The sequence below is a fragment of the Trachypithecus francoisi genome, unplaced genomic scaffold (genome assembly GCF_009764315.1).
Source record: "Trachypithecus francoisi isolate TF-2019V2 unplaced genomic scaffold, Tfra_2.0 Lachesis_group14, whole genome shotgun sequence".
NCBI classification, from domain to species: domain Eukaryota; kingdom Metazoa; phylum Chordata; class Mammalia; order Primates; family Cercopithecidae; genus Trachypithecus; species Trachypithecus francoisi.
The window spans coordinates 25443626-25467063 of record NW_022681459.1 but is presented as its reverse complement, the minus strand read 5'-3'; the positions used below and the strand labels follow the sequence as shown (position 1 = coordinate 25467063).

The 23438-nt window shown below is 41.0% G+C and overlaps 1 protein-coding gene across 14 annotated transcripts in view; it reads right to left on the bottom strand.

Moving 5' to 3' along the window:
• The window catches only part of KCNJ15 (potassium inwardly rectifying channel subfamily J member 15), an 83072-nt gene that overhangs the window by 11699 nt on the left and 47935 nt on the right, over positions 1 to 23438 (bottom strand). For 11 of the 14 annotated variants that reach the window (XR_004442171.1, XR_004442173.1, XR_004442172.1 and 8 more), the window contains one exon: positions 281 to 378. The gene's annotated coding sequence lies outside the window, so the exon portion shown is untranslated. Of the gene's footprint in view, positions 1 to 280; positions 379 to 479; positions 645 to 13032; positions 13103 to 13180; positions 13591 to 23438 lie in introns of those variants that run through there. The other 3 variants (XM_033232482.1, XM_033232475.1, XM_033232483.1) reach the window with 3 other exon arrangements.

Here is a 23438-nt window from a genome sequence, read left to right as displayed (position 1 = left end):
AGGCTTGGGATGAACTGGACCTGTTTCCTCTTTCCGCTGAGAGCACTTTTGCTGCAGTCCTTTGTATCTAGTGCTGGACTTAATGGCATCTATCATACCTCCTATCAAGGCTTGGTGGACAAGAAATCACAGGACAAGACCTAGAGCCTCTGGGTGTGTTGGGGACAGCATTTCTCAGTTGGAAAGACAGCAGCTGGCAGTCAGCAGTCAAAGGGTGCCATAGCCCTCTCTGTCCTCCTCCCTCCCTCAAGTGTGTGATGCCTTCAGAACCCTCTACTACCTGGTCACTCAATCCGCAGGTCAGGTGTCTTCTTCAAGGCAGGTAGAACGTCCTCGCTCCCCTTCACCCACCTGGCTACCATGGGATTCTGCTACTGCCTGAAAGAAAGAGGGACATATGGGTTCATAGGTGGTTACCAAGGGCACCCCACTAAGACTGAGCCCCGATGATTTTCTAAGAGTTACGCCGTGGCATTTACCTTCCAATCCCTGGAAATCTGGCGCAGTGCACAGAATAGGGTAAAGGCTCAAGGAACGATTTAAGAAGGAAGCTGAACCCCAACCACAGCCCTCACCACACAGTTCCCAGCCCCTGGAGGGAGCTCCGTAGCAAAACACCCTGGAAAGAGAGGGTTAACCCACCCTCATTGAGGCCCGTGATGAACTGACCAGCACACGGGGAGGCAGGAAGGGGAAATGCAGAGGAAGTAAACAGTGAGCGCTGGAAGGGAAGAGTCTAGAATATTTTTACCGCCTGTGGAAATGCATTGCTACTGTTGAGTCATAGGACATTAGAGTGGAAAAGATTGTCAGAACCATCCCACTTGACACAGCTGGGTCCTGGCAGAAAGAATGAAGTCCAAAGTCTTTGGAAGCTAGCCCAGGGTTCCTGTCAGTCCACCACAAAATCCCCTTAAACATTGACAGTTTCATGTAATCTTCTCTAAATTCAAGAGGTTCTTTTGCATCTACTTTTTGAAAATAATTCTTCCTAAGCTATTTGCCTATCTATTATTTATCTTCTATCAATCTATTATCTATCTATCTAATCTATCATCTATTATCTATCACCTATCAATCTATTATCTATTTATTACCGGTCTAAATATCTACCTACCTATTATCTATCATCTATCAATTATTGATCTATTACCTATCAATTATCTATCATCTCTATCTATCTATCTGTCATCCATCTGTCTCCACCCATATGTTTTTATGTCTCACACACACATAGGCACACTTATACTTCCTACGTTTCTTCTGATCCACCAATTACTTACAGTTATTACTCTGTTATAGTTGAACTATTCCAAATTAACCTGTGCAGCTTCTTACAGGCTGGATCCTGCCAGTGTGGCCACAGCATGTTTGGCAATGACCTCTTTGTCAGTGCTCTATGAAGACCCAGAATCTTCTTTGTGCCCATCAATCTTACCCATAGGCTTTATGAACTGCACTTCCTCATAGGCTCTTAATTTACAGAATTTTATTCCTCAGCAGACTTCTTTCATGAAGTTTAAATCATTGTTGATACACACTCTTATTTCATATAATTTTATGTTACTGCCTTAGGTTATTTTCCCTTAGTGATTCTTCAATAGACCTGGCTTAACTTCTAATATGGTAAGCAACAATAACAGGTTCCCAAAAGATAAAAACACAAAGAATGAGAGAAGAATATTTTCTTCTAATTTCCCCTATCTTAACCTTTTTCCCGTTTAAAAAAAAAAAAAAGGTGCAACTTGCCACCAGTGCTCATTTGACTTTACATAAACATGCTTTTCTAGGCTGAAGCAAATCTGATTGATTTTCAATGTGAAAATAAAACATAAAAATCGTTCTTGGAGTTATTTCTAAACAGAACTAGCATCAGAATCATCTGAATCACTGGAATCTACTATTTCAGAAAAATCGGATTCATCAAATGAATCTTTGGCCAACAACTGTTGGAGATCGATGTTAACATCCTGTATAGGAATGCTGTGTTTTCCAGGATTTGACATTTTCAGCAGTCGATAATTACTATATTTGGTGAATAAAAATACCACTGCTAAAAACAGAATGTTATAAATAGAATGATGTCTTTTGTTTCCAAAGTTGATATACTAGAGTGACATGAAAATAATAATAAAAGAGATATACTGTGTAGCAAAATCATCTCCAGGTAAATGCTGCAGCCTCAAGCGATGCCAGTGAGTATTCTCAAGGCAAATGGGAAAAAGGTTAATCTTCCCAGCTAAGCAATATTTCACATAAACCATTATCTGTTTTCTTTAATTTCTGGAAGTAATGTTTATTTCTGCAGTTTTTGTTATATCGTTTCAGTTTGTGGGTTGGGGTTGCAATTCTTTGAATGGTGATATCTACCTAAGTGAAGTTCTTACAACTATTGAATGGATAGGTCAGTATCACTTTCTCCTACTTCAAACCAGTAAAAGATTTACGATCCGAGGTCACTGAGTGCTTATGCTGTGAGCATTTGTTTTCTGAAGTTAAAGGAAAGAAAATAAACACACTCAGAAACAGAATGAAACAGAAGGTACTTAGCTATATGGAGAACTACACTTCCAGTGTTGGGGACACAGCAAGGAGAATGGGAAATGGAAGGGTAGTACCCATTGCCATCTTGAGGGAGGAAAAAAATTCCATCAAAGACAGAGGCTCTTAAAAGGATGAACAATCCAAAAACCCACCACAGCAAGCTGGAACACACTGTTCCATCAGAGAAATCAACCTGGAAATGACCAGAAAGCTACTGACCAGTTGGAAGATATATATGAGCAAATAATAGACAAGAATGGAGCCAGAGTGGCCCACAGTGGGAAAGATGCAGATAAATAGTAACTATAGCAATAATAAGATAATGTGATAAATATTCAGAGAAGTAATTATAGCAATAAAAGTTCAAATCAATAATGACAATCATCATCATCATAAATAGATAACACTTAAACCACCACATGCCTGCCACTGTTCTAAGTGCTTTTCACATGGAAACTTATTTAACCCTCACGCCAACCCTGAGAGGTAGGCACCATCATTATCCCCATGATTAGGAAATTGAGGCACAGAGAGGGTAAGCGACTCGCCCAAGTTCCCAACAGCAGACACAGGGCAGTGGTACATTCCACAGCAAGGCTCTTGTGCCCATGCCTGCAACCGCCCTGATGCAGGGGCTCAAGCTTAGCCGTATCAGAATCACCTGGAAGTCTCGGAGTTGCTGATTCAGCGGGTTTGGGGTGAAGCCTGAGAATGTGCACGCCTAACAAGTCCTCAGGTGATGGTGTCTCTGGTGCTCCAGGAACACACACTGGGAACCACACGTGATATACGGTTTCCCCTTGACAAAGAGCCTTATGGCTCAACTTTCCCTTAGCATCCTAAAATAACATCATTTCACAGAGGCACTGAGAACAGCTGTGTATCCACTCCAGGAATGTACAACCTCTGCCATCCTCATAGTTGAATGCCAACTACCCAGGGACTCAAGGCCATAGATGTTTTAAAGCAGGAATATATGGAGAATCTGGTCAAAACTGTAACATATTACTAACATGTATTATTATAAATGTTATATAAATAGTATATGTTGTAGAATATATAAGCATGTATTGTAACATTTATAGCTACAGGAAATACATATAATATAAATAATTCTAGTAAAAACATTAGCTAAAATTAAGTTCAGATAAATCTTTAATTCCCATAAGAGATTTTCAGCCCTCATTTATGCTAGTCAACCCTTGTGTACATGCTATCACTTTTCTCTAAGTCTCAAAAATGAGCTCCTCCAGATTGGAGAAAGGGGAACCCTCCTACAATGCTGGTGGGAATGTAAATTAGTGCAGTCACTATGGAGAACAGTATGGAGGTTCCTCAACAAACTAAAATTAGAATTTCCATAAGCTCCAGCAATCCCACTACTAGATATAGATCCAGAGGAAATGAAATCAGTGTCTTGAAGACATACCTGCCCTCCCATGTTCATTGTAGCACTATTTCCAACAGCCAAGATGTGGAATCCACCCCGTGTCTAACAATGGATGAATGGATAAAGAATATGTGGTATATACACAATGGAATATTATTTAGCCATAAGAAAGAATGAAATCTTGCCATTTGCAGCAACATGGATGGAATAGGAGGCCATTATGTTAAGTGAAATAAGCCAGGCACATACTCATATTATATGTTCTCACGCATATGTGGGAGCTAAAAAAGTGGGTCTCAACTGGGCATGGTAGCTCATGCCTGTAATCCCAGCACTTTGGGAGGGCGAGGTGGGCAGATAACGAGGTCAGGGGTTCGAGACCAGTTTGACCAACATAGTCAGTTTAACTAACATGGTCTCTACTAAAAGTACAAAAATTAGCTGGGCGTAGTGGCAGGTGCCTGTAATCTCATCTATTCAGGAGGCTGAGGCAGGAGAATCACTTGAACCCAGGAGGCAGAGGTTGCAGTGAGCCGAGATCGTGCCACTGCACTCAAGCCTGGGCGACAGAGTGAGACTCTGAGACTCCATCTCGGGGGGGGGAAAAAAAAGTGGATCTCATGAAAATAGAGAGGAGTTTAATAGTTACTAGAGACTTTGAAGCGGGGTGAAAGGGAAAAAAAGAATTCAACTGTGCTTATTATCACTGAACTGTATACTTGAAATGCTAAAGATAGTAAATTATATATGTGTATTGTACCTCAATAAAAAGATTTTTTTTCAAAAGTATGCATAAAATGGGGATGGTCCAGCTGTCACATGGATGCTTTGTTAGGGAAATAAATTCCGTTTAAGAATGATTTTTTTATTCCTAGTAAGTACAACATTGATGTCTTTAAAACTTAGAGCTCTGTTAAGCCAGATTTTGGAGGTTTTCAATTTGCCCATCTCGAGGAAACTTCATTCTATGTTTCAGAGTGAACTACCAAAGCAAAGGCCCCACAGAAAAAACATTTCTCACAGAAAAATGGGGAGACAGTGGCTCCCCAAAACCAGGGTTCCTCAACCTGGCCTTCAGTGACCTCATTCCATGCCCATTAACCAGGGTGATGAGGTATAAAGAGTGAAATCTTTTTTTTTTTTTGAGACGGAGTCTCGCTCTGTGTCCCAGGCTGGAGTGCAGTGGCCGGATCTCAGCTCACTGCAAGCTCCGCCTCCCGGGTTTGCGCCATTCTCCTGCCTCAGCCTCCCGAGTAGCTGGGACTACAGGTGCCTGCCACCTCGCCCGGCTAGTTTTTGTATTTTTAGTAGAGACGGGGTTTCACCGTGTTAGCCAGGATGGTCTCGATCTCCTGACCTCGTGATCCGCCCGTCTCCGCCTCCCAAAGTGCTGGGATTACAGGCTTGAGCCACCACGCCCGGCCATAAAGAGTGAAATCTAAATCAAATCGTAACTTTGGATTTCCAGACTAAAATTAACATGTGGTGGATCTCACTTTTCAGCTCTGAAAAGACATAACTTCCTGTTTGTAAGAAAAGTTGCTTAAAAAGCTTTTTTGCTTTTTTGCATATCAAATGTTTCTGTTAAATTAATTTTTCAATGATCTCTTTGTCCAGAAATAAAAAATGCCTGGATTAAATTTGACTTTAAGCATCACAGTTTTAAATATTAAGTAGAAAACACAATGCTTGACGAGAATCTACTTGGGGTTCAGTGAGTGCAGGAGGTTTAAAACAATTGAGAATAAAGGCTTTGCTCTCCTCCTTGGGCTCCCTCGACTGTGGTCACAGGAGCACATGCACCACAACCTTTGGCCTTGGCCTTGGGCCATTTTCCTCCCTACACTACAGAGCAGTGAAGGATCCACTTTAAAAGCTGGTCTGACTGTTCTAAGTCCAGCTTTTAACTCATCCATGCCAACCAAGGGCACAGATGGCTTTGCCAAGTGGCCTCAGAAACAGACATGTTCATTGAAAAAGAGCAAAGTGGACAAAGTAGATTCTCAGCAGATTCCAGAAGGCAATCCTTCGGTTTGTATCTCCTGGGGAAATTCTACTTTGCTTCTGCAAAAACACTTTTTCCTTAGGCTACTGAGGACTGAGGATGGCCCAGAAAGAATGACAGTTCCTCGGAGGCTCCAGAATCACTCATTCTCCTCCAGGGGAATTCTCAGGATTTCAGGGGAAGCACCAGTTGAGATGACAGCACACTTGTAAGCTAGTTTCCTGTCCGTGGCCTGTGTTTGGAAGATGTGTTTGAACTTGGAAACTATTGGTAGAGCTGTGACAATTTGGGAGGTTGTGGTTGATGTTTGTTGCTCGCAACTATTTGCTGTGCCTCTCGGCTGGGTCCATCCACAAAGGATCCTTCCCTGGGCCTGTCCCTGCCGGGGTGGAGTGGGAATGCGGTGTGTGCTTCCTACTCCCTTGTGTCAGATGTGGCCTTGTCACCTGCTTTGGCCAATGGAGTGTGAGCAGCAGTGACCCACATCATGCCTGAAGAGAGGTATCGGACTCATCACATGGCTTGCCTTGCATGTGGGTGGGTCATGGATTAGGCTGTTCCTTCCTTCTGGGAAGTGGGAAGAAGGAAACTTGGAACTGAGCCATAATTCAACTACAGCTGACTTGAAACACAGGTGAGAAAAATTCTTGTTGCTGTAAGCCACACAGTTCTTAGAGTTGTTAGCAAGGCAAAACCTAGTGAAACCTAACCACAGAGACACTCACTATTAACACATATTTTTTTACCTTAGGATTATACGCCTGACCTAAAAGGTACTGCATTTAAAGGAAAGATGTAAAGTTCTGAAATATCCTTTTTTTTTTTGAGACAGCATCTCACTCTGTCACCCAGACTGGAGTGCAGTGGCACAATCTTGGCTCACTGCAACCTCTGCCTCCTGGGTTCAAGCGACTCTCCGGCCTCAGCCTTCCAAGTAGCTGGGATTACAGGCACCCGCCATTACGCCTGCCTAATTTTTGTACTTTTAGTAGAGATAGGGTTTCACCATGTTGGCCAGCTTGTTCTGGAACTCCTGACCTCAGGTGATCCGCTCACCTCATCCTCCCAAAGAGCTGGGATTACAGTTGAGAGCCACTGCACCCAACCGAGTTCTGAAATAGTCTTAATGTAAACTCTGAATGTTGCTCTATGACTAAACACTGATTACAAAAAGAACCCAAATTTAACAAGATTGTAATGGAGAGAATGGCTTGCCTTAACCCTAAGAACAACATAGAAAAGGTGACTAATTCTCTTTTGATTACTTCTGAGTCAATATTTACATGTATCATGACAAGATAACTTTTTAGGGAAAGTTGTAAGGGCATCATATCCTATCATTCTAATATTTTGTGGAGCAAGAAGCCCCAGTTTAAGGACCTGGTGGCCTCAGGATCTGTAATCACATAGACACACTGGGCTGCCCAGGTACCACTATCATTAGGTCATTGACAGCTTTCATTTGGGAAGGGACAGCTTAAAAGGGTCCAGGCACTTTTCAAAGCAGTTATAGATACTATCGTATTGAATCCCTCTCTTCACCTTGGGAAGAAATTATTTTCTCTATTTTCTAGGTGAGGAAACTAAGCTTAGAGAATTTAAATAATTTACATGCATTCACAAAGTTAACAAACGGAGCACCCGGTGAGCAAACCAGCTCTGTCTGTTCCCATGGCTGCACTCCTATCTAATCACCATCATCGGCATTAGCTTGCAAAGGAGTCTCGTGGTGCAGTGTGACAAAGCTAAGTTCCTGCTCACTACGTGTCAGCATGCATTATAGATTAAGCATATAATGAATTGACTCATTGCTCACCCTGTGCCAGGCCTGATATTAGGCATTATATATTAATTTAATTCTCACATAGACTCTGAAGTAGGTACTACTATTATTCCCATATTCCAGACAAAGGAACTGTGATATAGCACAAGGTATGTTGGAATCCATAGTCCATGCTTCTGATCTCAACACTGGATCTCTAAGAATCACCTGGAGGGGTTGATAAAAATGCAAATGACTGGGCCCCACTCAGAATTTCCGATTCAGCAGGTTTGGGGTGCAGCCAAAGGGTCTGTAGTTCTGACAGTTTCCCAGATATCCCTGATGCCGTTAGACCTCAGACTACACTTGGAAACCCACTATTCTTTTCAACACTTAAAAGTTATCTGGAATATGGAGGACATGAATAAGCCAAGAAATTCGATTGTCTAAAATTTATTCTCATGACTGCCAAACAAAGGAATGGAGAGTCACTGGGGTTAAATCTATAAGCACTGCAGTTGCCAGGTGGAGTTTTTAGTTAGAAAACATTTCCTTGGGGATAGAAGTTCGGGTGTAATGTCTTGGCGAAAAGTTGAGAATTGCTGGAAAAAAGCAAACAATCAGTAGAAAATTGCTCTCAGGTTTCTTCCTTGCATAATGGGTATCATTAAAGGAAGCGTTTCGCACTGGCCTGGCTGGGAACATTGGAGGACTGTGGAGAGAACCTAGATTCTAGGCTGGGAAAGTTAAGGCTGGAGGACATTAGGCGTTCTCTTGCTGAAGTGTATGATTCAGGTGTTCCACACACATAAAGGGATTTGTGGTTAAATAATTTTGGAAGGATTTGCCTACCGGAGCTGGAGCTGAGCCCCCAAACACCCCATTGTTTTCACTCTTTGGAGAGCCACATTGCACATGTATTTATTACAGTTTCTGAGATGTCCTACAGTTATAAAACTTGCTTGACTGTAGCTATATATACGTGTGTGTGTGTGTATGTGTTTAGCCTTTTTGTGACATTTGAGAACACTTTGAGGAGTGCTGATCTGGTCTAAACTCTACACTTTATATCTGGGGAGATAAAAGGATCAAAAAGCTTGAGTAACTTGTTCAAGGTTACTGAGCCAGTAACAAGGTGAGAGCTGGAAACAAGCTTTTGTGAATCTTCGTCCATTTTATGGGTAGGTATCTCTCTTCGTGGTCATGCTATATGTTGAGATGAGTTATCCACCTCACCGGCTACTGAAGACAGGGTGGCATAGAATAGTGTGACCCCTCTCCCCTCATCCAACCGCAGCATCCCCATCATCAGAAATTCAGGCTCTCAGGCTCCACACTTGAGCTACTGAACCAGAATTTCTGGGGGTGCAGTTCCCCAGAACCTGTCTTCCAAAGAACTCCATTTCCCCAAGTAGTTCGGTAGCTGGAGTTTGCCAGTGATGCCTTGGCAAATTGGAGAGGTGCCCCTCTCACCCTACGATGCATTAGAAAAGCAACAAGTGTTCCTTTACAGACCAATCCACATTTGCATTGCATGTGAGCGTGTAATAATGCAATTTGCCTCTGCGGTCAGATATGTAGCTTTTTCCCTATGTTTCTATTCCATTATTGTTGTTTGAAATTCCATAAGTACTAAAAAAACAATTGTTTTCCATCTCTGAATGTGGTTTGCATAGTTGTTCCCTTTACTCTTCGATGCAAAATCTTTAAAAACTTTTTTTTTAATCTCATAGAACATCAACCCTTCTCTACTCGACAAAGACAAGTTTAAACAGATACTGGGCTCAACAGGGGACTCATTTTCCATTTTCCATGGCAAAGAATCTGAACACTGGAATAAGCCAGAGGTATCATTTGCTGAATATTTTCATAAAGACAGTTTAATTTCAGGCCCTTTATTTGTGAGAGAGCTGGCTAACCCAAATAAAACATTACACATCTGTCTGTTGTTACGAGTGACCAATCTCAGCTGAACATTATTACTTAATAACAACTAACTTCCCTGTAGAGTGAGTGCCGCAGCGGAGGGCAAATGGAAATTTCCTGTGGTTTACCACCCTCGGCCTCTCCCTGCTCCAACATGTGAAGAACTTGGGTAATAAGCATATTCTCCCTCTAATCACAGCGTGGCTTGGACATGCATTGTTGTGAGATGACTGGCAAAACAGGAACACTGATGTCTGGAAGTAAGTGGGGAGGGGATAAGGAGGCGAATTGTACTGTGTCAGCCTCCGTAATGCACTGCTCAATTTTCTTTTTCTCTTTTTCTTTTCTTTTCCTTTTTTTTTTTTTTTTTTGAGATGGAGTCTGTCTCTGTCACCCAGGCTGGAGTGGAGTGGCACGATCCGGCTCCCTGCAACTTCCACCTCCCAGATTCAAGCAATTCTCCTTCCTTAGCCTCCCAAGTAGCTAGAATTACAGGTGTGCACCACCACACCCAGCTAATTTTTGTACTTTTAGTAGAGATGGGGTTTCACCATGTTGGCCAGGCTGGTCTTGACCTCAAGTGATCCTGACCTCAAGTGATCCACCTGCCTCGACCTCCCAAAGTGCTGGGATTACAGGTGTGAGCCACTGCACCTGGCCCCAATTTTCTCTTTAGGAAAGAGATTTCTTCAATAGACTCGTGGAATTTCACTATTTTTGTCTGGATTAGTCCAAACCTAAAACAGGAGAAGATGGCTCAAAACAGTACCATTTGGTTAAGGAGAAGGAAATCCACAGCATTTGGGTTTGTCTGACTGTGGCGTTAAGTCAGAGTGGAAGGCTTCTGTTTTTGCAGACAATACTGGTTGAGAAGCAAGTATTTTATTTTATTTATTTATTTTTGACAGTCTTGCTCTGTTGCCCAGGAGAGTGCAATGTTGCGATCTGGGCTCACTGCAGCCTCCACTTCCTGGGCTCAAATGATTCTTGTGCCTCAACCTCCCAAGTAGCTGTGATTACAGGCATGCACCACCATACCTGGCTAATTTCTGTATTTGTAGTAGAGACGGGGTTTAACTATGTTGGCCAGGCTGGTCTCGAATTCCTGAACTCAAGTGATCTGCCCGCCTCGACCTCCCAAAGTGCTGAGATTACAGGTGTGAGCCACCGTGCCTGGCTTCATGTGTTGTTCTATTTAATGAAACTTCAAAGTGGACATGGTTGGAACATTCACAGGAGATGACATGTGGGAAGTAAGTAGTGATGCTGGTTTTCTTAACTCCTGTTTCTGTAAAACATGAGAAGCTGCTTGAGACTGGATCATGCCTTTTTAGGCTACATCATTATATAATTTGCAATACTTCCAAATTGATTTTCCTTTATATCTCTATCTCTCACTAAGATGTTGAGTCTGCCGCTTTTTACCACTCACATTTATCTTTCTTTGCTTCACATTTATAATATTTTGCACTGTGATGAAGGCACGGAAACATAGAAAGCACGTTATAAATATGGGTACCGATTTCAGGCTGGCTTGTTTTCTGGCCTCATGCTGACTACTACATTTTCTTTTATTTGAAATAAATGTGGAGTTGTCAGTCTCTGTAAATCGATGACTCATGGGCTTTGATGTAATTCACCTGCATGCAAAGGTAAACTTCTTATCTTTATTGGCATTCATATTAGTTATTAGCATGAATGTCATCCCAGGCAATGGAAATTACGACTTGTGCTTGATTTAAAACCAAGTTATTTAACAATGGGATGAAATTCAGTCTATCAGTCTCCATTTTGACCACATTTCTCTGATACAGAAATTGTATCTCAGTGAAACACAGTTTATACCAAAATCTACTTTAAAGACTGGTAGGATTTCTCAGTTGTTTGCTTGTCGCAAAGTTGAAAACAGATTCTGTGATCATTGAGCGATAATAAGAAATGTAGAACTTAAAAATATCTTCACATTCAATAAAAAATTAAGACATTTGGCAGTTAACTAATTTCCATCACTGTACAGTGTAAGAAAACAGATTCTAACCATCTGTAGTTAATTAGCTGGAGGACTATTGGCCCAAATTTGGTGTTTTTAGAGTTGCCAGATAAAATACAAGATGCCCAATTAAATTTGAATTTCAGATGGACAGCAAATAACTTAGTGTAAGTCTGTCACATGCAATATTTGCTATATGCTTATACTAAAATTATTCATTGTTTATTTGAAATTCAGAGATGTATATGTACTATTTACATATATGTATCTATAGATATACATAGTACAGAGTGGCTGTACATTTGTATTTGCTAAATCTGCTAAATCTGGCATCTCTAGGGAAATGCAAACTTGTGCTCAAGAGTCATTCCTAAGGCCAAGAAACTTCAAGACAGGGTTTAACGTAAAGACATTCTTCTTGGAAGAAAAAAAGCAATCCAGATTTTCCCAGTACTAAAAACTCTGAAAACAAATCTAACCATTGTGGGATGGGGGCATAGCCTTTTCATGCATGCCTTAGCAGAGGTGTCAGAAAAGCTAAGAAGCTTGTCTCCTTTTTAAGATATCAGCTCAGGGGCTCTTAACATTTGATGTTATGGTCTTTATTTGGTGGACTAGTGAGACACATGCCTGGCTTCTCAGAATGAACTGTTCAAACAGATAAAAGCAAAGTCACAAAGATTACAGAAGACACCAATGATATTAAAATGCACCTATTACGGTACTGAAAAAACAAAATTATACGTTTCCAAGCGTTAAATCAGAGCTAATGTTCTGAAGGTGTGGTGAGCAGCAATGTCATTTCAAGGTCTCTGAAATGGCTGGAATGTGATATTGAAATGTCTGTGATTTCCACTACGACAAAGTCACAGTTGCAGCTAGTACATCTGTGGTTTGTTGCACACACTCAATACAAATTTTAGTTAGAGGCCATTTAAAATAAACTGCTGTTCTTTTCCCCTCATGTGAGATCGTGGATTCTCCTGAGTTCTACCCATATATTCTCCAGACTTCATAGCCCTGGGATTAAATCTGACTGTGGATGAAGTTTCTAAATGCTTTAGATATTGCCAGTAATTCTGGTAATACCACAGAATCAGACCAACCTATAGAATTTTCCTTGATTTATTCCACTTGTACACAATCTCTGGACATGTTTAACAGCCATCTCAGATACTGTGTCTTTTATAAACATTGGCTGCATGCTTAACAAAATCACAGCTAATCCCCTTTCCAGTAGGATATCCTTGCAGGCACTAATGTTAGTAATGAACATCACATTGGTGCTCATGTGACTGGAACAGTAAGACCAATGAGGAGACATTCCAACATCTTCTACTCTAGAAGTAATGGTACAGTTTCTTCTGACATTAAAAACAGAGGGGGAAATAACAGAAAACAGCTCAGATACATACGTAATGCTTGGTCTTCATAGCCTTACTGTAGCACTTCTCAGAAGTAGGAAGGAGGATTTTTACAGCTAATATACCACTCAGTCACATATAATTTTATATTGCCATGGTTTCATCATAACTCTTACCATGAAAGAGAAAGCTTACCAACCTAGAGTATTAATTGAGACAATACTCCCTTTCATAAATCCTCCGGTATCTCCCACTGCTGACAAGACAAATCCTGAACACCTTGGAAAACCAAAAAGACTCTTAAGCCCTGGCTCTCGCTCCCTCTCCGGCTTTATTCACCTCAGAACAGAGCCTGGGTGTATACTTGCCCCTTCCTGAGCAGCTGGGTGCCCTCTCAGCCCACATCTGGCACATGCAATTCCTTCCTGAAGTTTCTTCATTTTCTCCCTTTCTTGGTTAACTCCCCCCATCCTTCAAAAGTCAGGTTGAACATTATCTCTTCTGTACTTAAAAAAAAATAATTCTTTAGAGGCAGTATAGTGTAAAGATTAAGAGCACGAGACCCTGCTTCTGTTAACACCAGCTGTGTGACTTTGGACAACTTTCTTGACCCCTTTGAGACTCGGTTTCCTCATGTGCAGAATGACAATGATGCTAATTTCTATGCTTCATAGGGTCGTGTGAAGTAAAAACATATAAAGCTCCATAAAACTCTGCCTGCTCATATGATTAGTATAATGATTAGTATAATTATTAGTATTAATCATTATACAAGTGTTAACTGTTATCATCATATGCATACCACGAATAAAACATAAAATATGACTTATCAAAAGAAATCACATTTACCACAGATGAACAGCAGAGGGTTCATATAAAATTTTCACAAATCAGCAAGAGCCTTCATCCTCCTAAGTGGGCAACATGTGTAGAAACACAATTCAAAAAATGTTCAAAAGGCGAAAAGACATTTCAACACGTTAACATTTATTTATTGGTTTGTGTGGTAAGAATTTATTGAGCACCAACTATGTGCTAAGCATGGCACAGGGTGCTGCTGATGAAGCAGTGAGAGTGACTTGGTCCTTGCTCTTGGGTAGTTTGCAAGAGAACGGGGAAGAGAGGCATTAAATAGATTATTAGATGAGTGATTTAAAGACATTTGTGGGAAGAAATGGGGAGAAAGTCAAGGATGGATGAGAGACTAGCATATGGGGTATATAACATGTCCCAGTCTGGAGTTGGAGCATGGAGCTTGGCACCTTCCAGGAAACAAGGAGGATGTTGAGTAGGGGAGAGGGGAGCAGGGTCGGGTAAGAGTGAGGGCAGAGCCACACCATGCAGGGTTTTGGGGGCTCCTTGAGGACCGTCACCCCCACCCTAGGAGCACAAAGAGTATCTTGGGGTTTTATTCAAGGAAGAGAAAGGATCAAACTTGCTTTTAAAAGTGATCATGTTAAATGCAGCATGGAGAATGGATTGGAAAGAGTCAAACATAGATGCTGAGAGTCTGTTTAATTGACACTTTCAGTAATCTGAGTTGAAATTACTGATGCATGGACAAGGGCGGTGTTAGTAGCTTGAGAGCTTCTAGCCAGGAGCTCTGGGCGACAGGTCCCAGATGGAGTCAACAGGCATCTCCAACAGGTGGATGTTAAGTAGACAAGGCAGGGAGAAGACAAAGTCTCACCAATGACCCCAGGCTTCCTGGCATGGAAATGAGGTGTGTTGGGGTGGGCGGAGGCTATCTTACTGATTCAGAGGACACTGGATCTTCCTCTGTAATTTTAACATTATGTACATGTTATGGGACACCCAGATTGAATGTTTTGGTATTATACCAGCATGGAGCTCATGCATGTGCAGAATCCTGATGCAGGAGGAGGATCTCATGCCTGGGGTACAGGTTTGAAGGTGTGCACTGGAGGCTCCTGGAGACACCTAAAGAGAAGTAAGCACTAGGGTCTGTGCAGATGGGCCTGGCCTTCAACAGAGAGACGTGGATAGGAGGGATGCCTTTAGCACCTAAGCCGACAAGTGCAATTTGAACCATGAAAGTGCAGGAGCTTCCCCCTTAGACAGTAGTGTGGAAGCAGCAACCCAGACTGAGCCTGAGTCTGGGCAGGCTTAAGACCAGGCAGAGTCAGAGATAAGGGCAAAGGAGACTGAGGAGGGACCATCAGTCCAAGAAACACAAAGGCACCAGTGACTCACTTTTCACTTATCAAATTATTGAAAATTTTAAAAGACATTGCAACATTCCACATTGACAAGTTTGCAGAAATGAGCTTCCTTCATAGAAAGAAGTTCTGTGTCTGATAGAGTCATCTAGCATAACTTTTTTGAGGGAGGCAGTAATTTGACAACGTATACTCAAAGTTTTAAACTATTTATGTTAGACTGCTTGACTCAGTAAGTCTACTTCTAAGACTTAATAGGAAATGTATGATTGGATAATGTACAAGAGTGTTCTCTATATTAGTTATGATATTAAAACATTAGAAGAAACCTGAGTCACCAACAATATAGAAATGGTTTTAAATTTATGAAACATTTACAGGCTGAAATATTATGCAGTGTTTAAAAATCATGACAAAATGCTAAATATGTTTTTTAAAAGGCAATTGATACAGCTAAATATGCAGTGTAATCTCTCTGTTTCTCTCTCTAGGTAAGATCAAAATAAAACATCTCTAAGATGTTAACAGCAGTTATCTCTCTAAAGGAAAACAAAATTAGAAAGGTTTTTCAACCAGATTTTCCATTTTTATGCAGTTAACCTGAAAATTCAATTTCCCTAGCACAGACCATTTCCAAGCATTCCAGATTTTACTGTAAATGAGAAGTACTTACTGTGTTATATTACACAAAGAAACTTTCCACACACTGTTGTGGCCAAACCTTATGAAATCATTTACTCTCAGAGATATTTCCAAATATCTATTGCAAAATCCAATAACCTAGTTTTCACTAAGAGTTTAGAACTATTATTTTATGTCATCTTAAGGTTTCATTTCATCGACTGAATTAGAAGAGTTTGCACTTTACCCAGAGATACTGCTGATAAAGCAGATTTCCTGCCCTATACCTTTGCTTAGGCTGACCCCTTTATTCCATATTTCTTCTTTGCCCTATGCCTGGTAAACTCCTACACACCACTTGAGGCCCCGCTCAAATATCATCTCCTCCAGCATGCAGGTAGAGTTCATTTTGCTCCTCTCTTCTGCCTTGTCATTGTCCACACCTCATGATAATACTGTGCTGCTGTAAAGATCAGTCTTGGAGCTTACCTCCATAGACTGGGCTCAGTAGTTCATCCTGAGTGGCAAACACAAGGCCTGGCATGCGGTAGGAACTTAATGTTTGAGGGAGGCACGGGGTGGGCAGAGATGCCATGCAAGGGGACTCAGAGTCCGATTTAGTAAGCAACGTCACTCGCCTGAGGATATGGTGCCCAATGTTCTAGGTCACAGAAGAAACCCAGAGAGGAATACAGTCCACAGCTAGGCACATTGTTGGGGTGGAGGACACTTCACTGATTTGAACAATTCAATTAGAAATAAGGATTTCATCTTCCTATTCTGATTCATAGGACAAAGAATATGCCACAGTGTTCTGTCCTGAAGAGAAAATTAGTTGTCCATTTCTCAAAATGACAAAACCGATAAAAAATGTGGACAAACATAAGTATATTCAATTTCATCCAACAAATTACTTCCTTTGTATATTTCATGTTCCCCAGTATGCCAACCATCATAGACAAAGAGTTCCAAGATTCCTTTTGGCTCTGTTTGTTTCTTTACAGCAGATGTCTCCAATGTGGGGTACACCGGTAACCCAAGCAGGGACAGTGACAAAATGATAGAAGTATTCAAATGTAGCTTCCACTTTATCCTTTTAAATGTTTATATCTTATACATATTTTAAAATGAATCCATGGGGAACTTGAATAAATTGACAAGCAAAAAACACATCGCTCCATTTAAAAAAAAATGGGCAAAGGACATGAACAGACACTTCTCGAAAGAAAACATACAAACTGTCAACAAACATGAAAAACGCTCAGCATCACTAATCATTAGAGAAATGCATATTAAAACCACAAAGAGATATCATCTCACACCAGTCAGAATGGCTATTACTTAAAAGTCAAAAAGTAGATGCTGGCCAAGGCTGCAAAGAAATGGAAAGTTTCTACACTGTTGATGGAAATGTAAATTAGTCCAGCCATTGTGGAAAGCAGTCTGGAGATTTCCAAAAGAACTTAAAACAGAGCTGTCATTTGACCCAGCAATCCCATTACTGGTTATATTCCCAAAGGAAACTATGTCATTCTACCAAAAGACATATGCATTTGTATGTTCACCTCTGCACTATTCACCATAGCAAAGACATCAAGGCAGGTGCCCATAAATGTAGAATGGATAAAGAAAATGTGGTACAAATATACCACAGAATACTATGCAGCCATAAGAAAGAATTAAATCATGTTCTTTGCAGCAACATGGATGGAGCTGGAGACCATTATCCTAAGCAAATTAATGCAGGAACAGAAAACCAAATACCACATGTTCTCATTCATAATAGCAGGAGCTAAACATTGAGCACATGGAGATAAAGGTTGCAACAACAGACACTGCAGACTACTAGAGGGCTGTGGGGTGGTTTTAAAAACTACCTGTCAGGTACTGTGCTCACTACCTGCATGACAGGGTTTATACACCAAACCTCAGCATCATGCAATATTCTCATTTAATAAACCTGCACATGTACCCCTGTACCTATAATAAAAGTCAAAAAAAATAAAATATATGTAATACATTAGAACAGGAAGAAAAATGTACATATTGTGCATGTATGTCCCTAAGTGTGTGTGCTGTGAGAAGCTATAATTTTTGAATCCATTGCTTTACACCAATACTGATTAAATTTGCATACGAATTCCCCTGAGGGCTCATTTAAACGCAAATTATTATTCAGAAGGTCTGGGGTAGGTCTGAGAATTTGCATTTCTAACCAGCTCCCAGGCGAGGCTGAGGCTGGAGGTGAAAGCTCACACTCTGCATAGCAAACAGCCTTTTGCAGCCACTCTTCCTCATCTGGACGACACAGTACTGAACCAGAAAATGGTCTGAGTGACTGTTTTCTCGTTTCTCCCATGGACAGTCATAGCAAGCATCACTCTAGACACATAAAATAGAAGGTAATTCATTCCATCAGTGAATGCCATGGGGCTTAATTCAGGCTGGCTCCTCTCACATGACTGTTGAGAAAGGAGCCTCTGAGGAGCTTGCTGTACTTATAACTTCACCTGTGGGGAGAAAGTTCAAAGTCACTAGATGACTTCATTCTTTAAAAAAAACACAGCTTATAAATCACTCATATGGTATTACAAAATGATCCTGTAGTCAGCAATTTTTTTAAGCATTTGGCTTATATCTGGAAACTTCATTTATGGGAAACATAGCTGGAAACCAAGATTTTGACCACACCTAGTCATCAAAGATTCTGTAGTGCTAACAGTAACAGAGTACTAAGTCAGGCGTCGCTTATATTCTGACTAATAACAGCTACCTCTATATACCCTCACCCTAACGTGCCCCTGATATTGGGAGTGAGTGGCTTACAAATGCTGTTTTCCCAAAGAGAAGAACACACACACACTCACACACACACACACACAATTGAATGATGAATCTCTTAATTTACAAGGTCTACTCAACAATTCATGTATGTATGCCCTATTATGACTTCCAAAAGACTACTTTGGTCCCATTTGAGATATATATATATATATATATATATATATATGCCTTAATTTCTGAGTCAGCTTGCACTATGCAACAGTGGTTGCAAATAAATTTTCAAATATTTATGTCTTCTATACTGTGTAACTGGTGTTCATCCTAAGGGATCCCTGGTTAAGTTAGACAGGTGCTTCCTCTGAAACTAGTCCGCAGTCCACAGAAACACAATTTGGCCCACCAGGACTCAGTCTTCCAACCACTTTGACATGTTCAAGAGGGATTAAAGTCAATGAGGCAGGATGAAGATCCTTAATTTGCCACTTGAAGGGAGTTGTTCCCCAGTTTAAACCTAGTTGGCCAATTCCCAGTGGTCTTCCTTCGATCTATCTTCAGCCCTATTTTCGGCCAAGACATTGAACTTTCAGGAAGTAAAATTGGGAGTTGGACCCCGGTTGAAAGACCTTGGCAATGCCCTTCTGTCTGCTCTGTGTGCCGTCTCCTATTTCATTCATTGGTGATAAAATCCATGCGGTGAAAAAGGCCAAAATGCTTATCTTGGGTTTGAGAGGAGAGACAATGAGTTTGTCTAAAGAGAATGGCTTTCACTAAAAGCCAAGCTTTGGGGAGCAGAGTCAATGGATATCGAGAAGAGCTTTAAAGAGGACAGAAGTGATGCTTTGCTTCTACTTCCTTGAGGCCTGGGTGATTACTCTTCAACCAAGGGAGTAACCTCTCAACTCAGCACTCCACTTGGTCAGAGCCACTTACAACTCAGCTGGCGAATACATTTCATTCCTCATCTTCCTTGACATTTCCATAACATTTCAGTCTGCTGCTACTGTCTTCTCTCAACTTGCCCTCTACTTTTCTGATGCCTTCTCAGTTCCATCTGTAGGTTCTTCCTCTTCTGCCAATCTTTGAAGTGGCATTTTCTCCAAGGCTCCATGCTCAAACTATTTTATTTTCACTAAAGACACACTCCTGCATCCACTCCCATGGTTTCAGATGTTACCTTTGCAGTTCAAGAAGTCTAGACTTTGTGTGTTCCAGATTGCTCTTGTCACTGCCAGAACAACAGTCAGCTATGGGTGGTTCCTCCCTTTGACTGCCCACAAACACCCCAAATTAAACCCAGCCTAGCTTCATTATCCATTACCCAGGGCAACTCCCTGCCTCCTGTAGACTGTCAGGCACTGAAAAATAGCACCCCAAGTCTACCCCAACATCCCTTGAAGCTGCCCATTTTCTCCCTTCCGACTGTCACTGCATTGGTTTAGATCCACACACTTTCTTTCTTAGGTGACACTACCTTGGTTTAGATACACATACTTTACTTCTTGCATAACAGCACAGGCTCATAATTGAGGTCCCCATTTCAAGTTGTCCTCTCTCTAGAGCATCTTTCATAGTGCAACCTCAGTGGTGTCCCTAAAGCACTCTGCCACCCAGCTTAATGGCCCCACTGTCTACAAACCAAAGTCTCAGCTCCTGAAACTGACCCTTCAGAAACTGGCCCCACCTGCCTTGGTGCCAGCCACTCCTCAGGTTGTTACCTGGTCAAATCATGCAGAATGACTTTGCAGTTGCCCAGATGGATTATTCCTCTATTGATTGACTTGATGCCATGCCATCTGCCCGAAAGCCCACCTCTTGTCTTGGCCAGCATTCTTATGTCTACCCTTTGGGGTGTTACCCTTTCTAGGTAGGTGCTTTCTCCACCTGTTCCCATGGGTTCGGGGTTTTCTTTACATGATCACCTGTGCTTCTGTCTCCCAGAATATTTATCTCAGTGTATTGGAGATATCTGTTTTGCTTGTGTGTATCTAATTATAATAATGATCCAACCAACAACTGCCACTAGTTGAGAATGAATACGTAACTAGTGCTGTATCAGCAGCTCATGCATGTATAACTCCAAACTTCAGAGTAATGCTGGTAAAAATAAGTAAATGGAGGTTAGATAAGTTAAAGCATTTGCCTAGGGTCACACAACTAGTTAGTAGTGGTGACAGCGCTTAAGATTGTGGTCTGACTCAAAAGTCAGCTCTTCATCCATCACACCCCACCACCTCCCACTGGAATTCAAGCTGCCATATCTCATCTTGTACATGCCAATGCCTAGATTCTAGCAGGGCCTTAATGTCTGCTGAATGCATAAATGGAAGCAAAGGAAACTTGGAATCTTCCAGTTATAGAAAAGCACCGCTGGGTCTCAAAAAGCAAGCTCCTACACATTGGTTGTGGTGATGAGGTGAACAGAGAGAACGTCATTGTGTCTTAATCCCCTACAGTACACACAGCTGTTTACTAATGCGTGCTGCAGATGGAATCATGCCTGCAAAGTCAGTGTTCCCTAGAAGTTCTTTGAGGGCAGGGGTTAGGCCATGTCCACCTTTGTACCCTCAGTAGCGCAGTTGCTGGCATGTGGTAGACGCTCCAGAAAAGTTTTAATGACTCATGACGATAAGTGAGTGGATTAATCCATGACTTAGTCCGTGGATTAACAATCTATAAAGAATGAATGAATGTCAAAAACACAATCCAAAACATGTGAGTGTTCTCCATGCATTTATCATTACCTGTGTAGTTTTCTAAATTGCTTTTTGGGAGTGATTTATAGTACACATTGTTCTATCTCTGTGGGAAATGAGTTTCCCCAGTGTTGAAATCCTCTGAGTTAAGAAGCACTTCCTTTTATCTTTTCTGACTCAGACCCTCTTGGAAGCTGCACTCACGCTTGCAGATCACTTGGTAGATGACTCTTATGCTGTGAATCACCCATATCCTCCAAGAGCAGGTGGAAGTTCAGATACGGCTTTTCTCCCTGAGAGTCATTTGCTTCTTAGTTATGATTAATTATTTCTGCAGTTACTTGTAGGATCAGGATTTCTACCAGAGGAGAGTAATTACTTTCACATGAACATCAGCTCCTCGTTCATTTAATTTGCCTCGCCCCTAAACACACGTGCACAAAATTAGCCTGGAAATTACTGAGGGTCCTACTTGTTTATATTCATCTGGTGACCATTTTAGCAGCTTTATCAACAACATCTGTAAGAGGCCCAAGGCTTTAACTTGAGAATCATGGCAAAGTCAGGTGTCTCCCCTATTCCTCCTCAATTCTTCTCATCAGTCATCAAATGCTCACATTGGATCTCTAGGTTATGCTTACAAAAATCAAAGCTGCCGAGTCTTAATTTGGAAAGACCATTGTCAACTTCTTTGTCATGAGAAATAGGACCTAGTTTCTTTCTTTTTTTTTTTTCTTTTTGGTGCTACTATTGATGTATTGATTTTCCTGTGATAACTTTACACACACACACATACACACAAACACACACACACAGTTTAATCTAAACACTCTCAGACCATAGTACTTGTCAATTACCAGAAGGTGGGAGTCTCCTTTTACTAAAATTAAGTGGTCATTTTTAGATATTATATTGAAGTCTATCAAAATCTTTTAAAAATATGTATGCAAAGTTGATAAATCTAGAATGCATATTGAAATGATTGTTTTCGTTTTCTAGGATGTAAATGCCTTGATCAAACTTAACGTTTTAAAAAATATTTTTAAAATATGAATTCAGATGTTTTCCTTAATTGAGAAATAACATCCTCCTTTTTGAATACATTCTAAAATCTAATTTCTTAAACTTTTATTTTAGGTTCGGGGGTACCGAAAAAGGGGTATGAAGGTTTGTTACATTGATAAACTTCTGTCATCGGGGTTGGTTGTGCAGGTTATTTCATCACCCAGGTATTAAGCCTAGTGCCCAATAATTCTCTTTTCTGCTTCTCCTTCCTCTCACCCTCCACCCTCAAGTAGACCCCAGCGTCTGTTGTTCCCTTCTTTTTGTTAATGAGTATAGGACCTCGTTTCTAACATGCTATTCCTATTATCATTTTAAATAAACCATAGAACGGGTGGTTGAGAGAGATTGTAAAACACACATAATTTAGTACTGAAATTATGACACGGTTCTGTGAGCTCCACGGGGACACACCCAGCCCTACCCCAAGAATGGAACTATGGTACCATTTCCTAAGAGCTGCCATTATTCCCCAGTGACTCCTAATTACCAAAACATCATTCATTCGCTCATCTATTCAGTCATTTTACACTACTGTGGTCTTTGAAATACGTAAAGGTGAGACATGCACGATCTTAGCCCTCAAAAGTATACCGTTTGATAGGAGAGATGACATATACATCAATTGTTATTACGCCAAGCAGAATAGACTCCTTCATGCCTAAACAGTATCCCATGGACATTTCTATCATAAAAGTTGATACTCACTGGTTCATGTGTAACCAGTGAGCTGGCAAGACTGTAAGCTGCTTAAAGACAAGAACCTTGCCTTATTTATCTCCATTTTGTCCATATCTAACACAGCGTCTGCCTAGATCACATGAATGAATATGATATATTAAAAAGTATTAAGGATTTCCAGGAGGAGGACTGATTCCTTCTAACTGGAAAAATCAAAGAAGTTATCATGTGTTTTCTGTAGGAAAAAAAAAAAAATAGGAGAAAGAAGATTGCATGCAAGGGGAATTGCCCAGGCAAAACTATGGGTGGAAAAGTATGTTTCAAGTACTCCCAGTTGATTAGACCATAGGGTTTATCAAATATCAGCGATTTTCAACCATGGCTGCCTATGAGATTCACCTGGGGGGATTTTAAAATGAACCAATGCCTTGGCTCT